Source organism: Mandrillus leucophaeus, unplaced genomic scaffold (genome assembly GCF_000951045.1).
Source record: "Mandrillus leucophaeus isolate KB7577 unplaced genomic scaffold, Mleu.le_1.0 Scaffold597, whole genome shotgun sequence".
NCBI lineage: Eukaryota > Metazoa > Chordata > Mammalia > Primates > Cercopithecidae > Mandrillus > Mandrillus leucophaeus.
The window spans coordinates 1752541-1759093 of NW_012106441.1; the positions used below are offsets into that span (position 1 = coordinate 1752541).

Genomic DNA, 6553 nt, shown 5'->3' on the forward strand with positions numbered 1-6553 from the left:
TCCTGGTCCATAGAAATTGTGTGCGGTAATAAATAATTGTTGTTTTAAGTCATTAAGTTTTTGGATAATTTGTTAAACAGCAATAAATAACTAATACAGAACCCAGCATGTGGTGCTAGATTCCTGGAAGAAAAGAGCAAAGTTAAAAGACATATTAAAAGGGTAGATCAGAGAGGCCAAAGACAGACATTTTCTTCACCTTTTGACCCAAAGTGGTATTGTTTACACTTTATAAAGGGTATGTAGTCATGGGGCTGGGAATGGTGGGAGAAAATGAATTCAATAGCTAATTCCCAGAGCACCTGGAAGAAAAGGAAAAAAGACAAAGGATGAATGTTAGTTTGGGAAGGACTCCTGAATATGAAGGCTTGGAAATGGACCTGTCTTTCAACATCATGTGAGGTTTTGAAAATTGTTTTGTACTCGAACAACCCTTGGATTTCATCAAACAGTAGGACCACAGTAATGTGGGTAAAAAAGTCTCCTGAGATCCCTGAGTCATTCTTTTTTTTCCTTGTACAAGACTCTAGTTAAGGCTACCAAAAACTATCTCACCTTTTAAAAGTGAACATACCAACAAAGGCAGCAGTTTCAAGGCTTGGCAAAAGGTTTCACATTCATTTAAACAAAAGGGGCTCTTTCTAGAAGTATCTCTAGCAATATTAAACTATGAATCATGTTTATACCTCTAGGAAGGACTTAAGTGACATATTAGCATTTAGGGAAGAAGGCTTTGTATTAGAGAGTAAAAAATTTTTAAAAAACAAATTGCTTTCTTACTACATGGTTTTAAAACTGTCAACTTTTTATATGTTTTCAACTCGGGGAAAGGTTGAGTTTCTTTGGAAAGGGGCAAGGCAGGAAATCAGTAATGATTCATACCACTTTTTCACATGCTTCTCTGACGAGTTTTAATCACAAATCCGGGTCCACTTGTATAACAAAAACATTAAAAGAGGGTGTTTTAAACTACGTCTTTTTATTAATCATGTATTTAGTCTTGTAAATAATACACGCAAGCACATCCTTGTTACGTCAGTTGGAAAACAGTGATTAACTAGCTGTTTAGGAGATGGGAGTATCTTGCAATTTTATATGTACTTCCTAAGTGGCTGTGTGTTTTCTCTTGGGCGATTTAATTTGATTTAGGCAAATATGTTAAATTTTAGAATTTAATTGATTTTTAATTTTAATGATCTTTTCTATCCTCTGCATTTAATGGCAATTTTTAGGACTGCCACAATAGTCTTTTGAAAAAAAGGGCACATTTACTTGAAAGAAATATACTTTGTTATTTCTGAGTTCCTTTGAAATTGCTGAAGATGGTTTTACTTTAGCATTCCCTTCAGCCTAATTCCCTTTCCCCCTTTGTTTCTATTGGGATGAGGTAATCCTGGGTTTGTAGAGTCTTTTGTGATGGAAATGGCTATGACCACACAGACGCAGCATAATATTTACTTGGAATAAGAGAAAGAGAAATATCAATAGTGCTGCTCACCAAGCATTTGAAAATACTTGTCTTTCATTTCCAGAGAGAAAAATACCACTTTGCGTGTTCATTATTAATTTGGGTAACTGAAACATAGTGTGTTTTCATAAATTGTGAATCAAAATTGAATAAGGAGAGGAGTGAAACTTAAAACTAATTATGGCAAGGTCTGAAGTTATGAAGGCCAGATGTATTAATGTTGCATTAATATAGCATAAGACATTCATAAGTAAAATTAGGAAGTTATATGGAGCTGAACAAACTCATCAAACAAATAGGAGTGTATGTGTGTACAGACCCTAGTTTGGTTGTTGTAGCCTAATTCTGGTGAACAGGTCAGCAACCTTTTCCTATAAAGGGCCAGACAGAAAATATTTTAAACTTGGAGACCACAGGCCTCTATCACAACTACTCAGCTTTGCAGTTGTAAAAGAAAGCAGCCATGGACAATATGGAAATGAATAAATGTGGCAGTATTTCAATAAAACTTTATTTACAAAATCAGGCTGCAGACCAGATTTGACGTGGAGACTGTAGTTTGCTGCTTCTTTTCCTACACAATGTAATTTTTCTTATTTACTTATTTGTAGACCAATGCATTGGAAAGGGAGTTTGAAGCAGCTTACAAGGACAGGTTGAGCATCCCAAATCTGAAAATTTAAAATCTGAAATGCTCCAAAAGCTGCAACTTTTCCAGTACTGACAAGAGACATCCAAGGCAAATGCTCATTGGAGCATTTTGGATTTTGAATTTTTGAGTTTGGGATGCTCAACTGGTAAGTAAAATGCAAATTTCCCCAAATTTGAAAAATCCTTGAAAATGTATATGGCAAGGTCAAGGCACAGTAGGACCTGGAGAGATTTTGTGGGTAGGAATGGAGTGGGCTCCAGCCTATAGTAGATTGAGTATATCTATTGCTAACATCCAGGAATCATTTGGGAGCAAAGCGTGTCTGTGGACCATTCAGTTTTCATTTGAGTGAATATTACACATAGTCTGTGCTGAGGATCTGCATAGATGCCCTTCAGATCAGCATTGGTGAGAGCCTTCCAGGTGGGGCCCCTGAAACCTAGAGCGTTGATGGTTGAAAAGAGAAATCTCCTACTCTATACCCCAGTGTGACTAAACAGGCCTAGCTCATCCCCTCAATCCCTGCCACTCCATTCACCAAATGGAACAGAAATTAAACAGCCTTTTTACATGTATATATCCTTTGTCCCTATACTTCCACTTGCAGGAATCCATCCTAAGAAAAGTTTTAGGGAAGCTGCTAAAAACTGATATGTAGGCCAGGTACAGTGGCTCATGCCTATAATCCCAGCACTTTGGGAGGGCGAGGTGGGCGGATCACGAGGTCAGGAGTTTAAGACCAGTCTGACCAATGTGGTGAAACCCCATCTCTACCAAAAATACAAAATTAGCCGGGTGTAGTGGTGTGCGCCTGTACTCCCAGCTACTCAGGAGGCTGAGGCAGGAGAACTGCATGAACCCAGGAGGCGGAGGTTCCTGTGCACTGAGATTGTGCCACTGCACTCCAGCCTAGGCAACAGAGTGAGATTACGTCTCAAAAAAAAAAAACCCAAAAAACAAAAAACGGACATGTAATATTCAAATTTCAGCTTCATTTATTAAACTAAAAATTGGAAAGAAGGTAAATATCCAACAGGAGGAGAGTAGGTAAGTAAGTTCTGGTATATATGAGATGAAATAATATATTATTTTTAAAATGGTTTTTGAAGACAATTTTATGACAGGGAAATGATGCTGAATATAATTTTAAATGAATATAGCAGAATGCAATATGATCATAATTTTGTGGAAACAATATTGCAAAAAGACTAGAAGAAGATATATTGTGGAGGAAACCACTAGCTATCTACCAGAATCCCTTCTCTTCTTCCTGATATATGAGCACACTACATTTCCCAGCCTCCCTTGTAGTTGCATATGGCCATGTGACTAAGTTCTCTCCAGTGGTTTGTGAGCATAAATGATGTATTCCACGTACAGGCTTGACTCATAAAAATTTCTCACACATGTTTTTCTATGCCTTTAAATTAAAAGGAAACGTTTTACTGTCTTCACTTGATTGGAATGTTGACACTCAGGGCAACCTTGGAAGTCACATGTTGAAAATGACAGAGTAGCATCAGCTTAGGATCCTGAATGACGACAAAGAGATGAGTTGCCCTGCTGACATGAGCACTCATCTAGGACTGTTACTTGAGGGAAGAAATACATATCTATGAAGTTCAGCTACCATGGTGATGCCTGATAGAACAGATGGGTGTGCATGTGAAACACCCACTGAGGACTTCCAGAAACATTTGGTTGGTGGGGGGGTAGAGAAGGCAAGTTTTATAGGAACCCAAGGACTTTTATTAAAAAATGGGACTATAAACCAGTAACCTTTTAGCTATTGTTCAAGTCATCCCTTGCACCTGCAGGCTGATGAGGTCTGAGGAAGCTTGGTCTTCTTGTATTCTTTATTTGTTTGTTTGTTTATGTGTTTTTGAGACAGGGTCTCACTCTCTTGCCTGCACTGGACTGCAGTGGTATGATTTTGGCTCACTGCAACCTTAACCTCCTGGGCGCACAGTTGATCCTCCCACCTCAGCCTCCTGAGTAGCTGGGACTAAAGGTGCATGCCACCACGCCCAGCTAATTTTTGTACACAATGTAGATAAGAGGTTTTGCCATGTTGCCCAGGCTGGTTTCAAACTCCTGGACTCAAGCCATCCCACCACCCACCCCTGCCCACCACCATGGCCTCCCAATGTGCTGGGATTACAGGTGTCAACCACCATGTCCAGATGGACATGTATTTTTTTTTAAAACTTATTTTTAAAATATGTATTTAATTAGGCAAGTTAGGAAAAATACCAGTGTATACATAATGAAATGGGAAGGTATAAATAAATCTAAAAATGTGGGCAGAAAAAGAACAAATTAATATAGAAGGTAAAAACCCAGGAAGATGCTATACAGATGAGCCATTGAAACCTACACAGTTTCTGAAAATTGAGTGAAAGTTTAACTCTGGTTTTCCTACTAACCAAAGTGACTTGTTAATTGATTAATCCACCAGTCTCTTATCTCTGCAAATATTTCCTTCAGCTATTATTTCTGAAAGAAATTTCTCAATGACTCTTTATATAGGAAACAGTGCCCTCAGCAATATCCCTAAGAAAATACCAGAATGGGATTTACAGTGCTGCCCCAAGATTAACTGAAAGGACATTGAATCAAAACAAACTTTAAGAAAAGAGAATCTAAAGATGGATTGGGAGAGACAACTAGACAATGGGACGTCGGTGATGACAGCCTCACTTGATCCAGGAATTAACCTGTGTCCAGAAAAATCGTTGGAATTTCTGTCTTTCAAATAGTCTTTCATTCATATCCTTGCTCTTCATGAGGCTTTTTACAAGTTGGGCAGCAGGTGATTTTCAGGAGCTTTCTCAGTAACTGCTATAGGCTCCCGTCTTCTTCCATTTGCCCACATGTCTGCAGTAACTGCTGGAGAAAAATAACTTCTCTATTGTCATCTGAGTCTTGAGGGAGTTCTTTTCATGAACAAAATTTAACTTAGAACCATAGTTATAGGGGATTCTGGGAAATGTGTTTCTGAGCTTCTCCCTTGTGATGTGAGCAGAGCATAGAAAGAGGAAGATACAGTGTTGAGTGGATAACAGATCATCTGGCACACTTTGGTAATGGGGCAGATTTCCAATATGGCAAGCCACCACACAGACAGGCAAACTGAATTTACCAACAATAGGCAGTTATAACTTTTTTTTTTTTTTTGAGACTGAGTCTTTCTGTCACCCAGGCTGGAGTGCAGTGGCAGGATCTCGGCTCACTGCAACCTCTGCCTCCGGGTTCAAGCTTTTCTCTTGCCTCAGCCTCCCGAATAGCTGGAATTACAGACACTCGCCATCGTACCAGGCAAGTTTTTTAATTTTTAGTAGAGATAGGATTTCACCATGTTGGCCACACTGGTCTCAAACTCCTGACCTCAAGTAATCTGCCCGCCTCGGCCTCCCAAAGTGCTGGGATTACAGGCTTGAGCCATGGCACTTGGCAACATTTTTTGATTAAAAACATCTGATATGGTGTGGCTGTGTCGCCACTCAAATCTCATCTTGAATTGTAGCTCCCGTAATTCCCACATGTCATGGGAGGTAATTGAATCATGGGGGTGAATTTTTCCTGTACTGTTCCAATGCTTCTTGTTGGCAGCTACCACCTGCCTGGTGATTCTGTCCAGATCTCTTGTCCCTGAGGTGTCAGTTTGCAACCCCGTCTTGGTCCTTTTCCACCATTTTCAGCCCCTCCAGGGCTTGGAGGACCCAGTGGGCCATTCTCTTGGAGCCTTGGCTGAAGTGGCTGGGCATGATGCTTTTACTCTGATGTCCCCCATAGATCTTGATCATGGAGTCAACCCCAGCACCACCCTGTAGGTACAGGTGCTGTGCTGTGGAAGCAGCTCATGTGTAGAACCAGTTTTCATCATAGGGAGGAAGCTCTTTGTGCTTGGTCAGCTTGACGGTATCCACCCATCCAAGGACTTTCAGCTTCCTAGACTTTTTGAGAAAGGCTGCCAGAGCTCTGATGAACTCCTGCTGGTTCATGTTCTTTACAGTATCTCCAGGCATTGTGCGGCCGCCGTGCTGCCAGTCAGGGGAAAGGGATCTGATTGTTTTATAAAGGGCAGTTCCCCTGCACACACTATCTTGACAGCTGCCATATAAGATGTACCTTTGCTCCTCATTCGCCTTCTGCCATGACTGTGAGGCCTCCCCAGCCTAGTGGAACTGTGAGTTCATTAAACCTCTTTCCTTTATAAATTACCCATAGTCAGGTAATTTATAATTACACATACTTGGGTATGTCCTTATAGTAGCATGATAGTAGACTATCATGATTAGATAGTAGACTAATACAACACCTTAAAAACAAAATTATATGCAGAAATTAAAGCAAAATTTTATTGGAATTCTTAAACGTGAAATTATCTATATGTGGCATGCTGATTATATTTAATAATGTATTGTATACTA

The 6553-nt window shown here is 39.8% G+C and overlaps 1 pseudogene; it reads right to left on the bottom strand.

The window, feature by feature from the left end:
- Positions 1–2407: 2407 nt before the first annotated feature.
- Positions 2408–6175, bottom strand: LOC105553464 (annotated as a pseudogene).
- Positions 6176–6553: the final 378 nt, after the last annotated feature.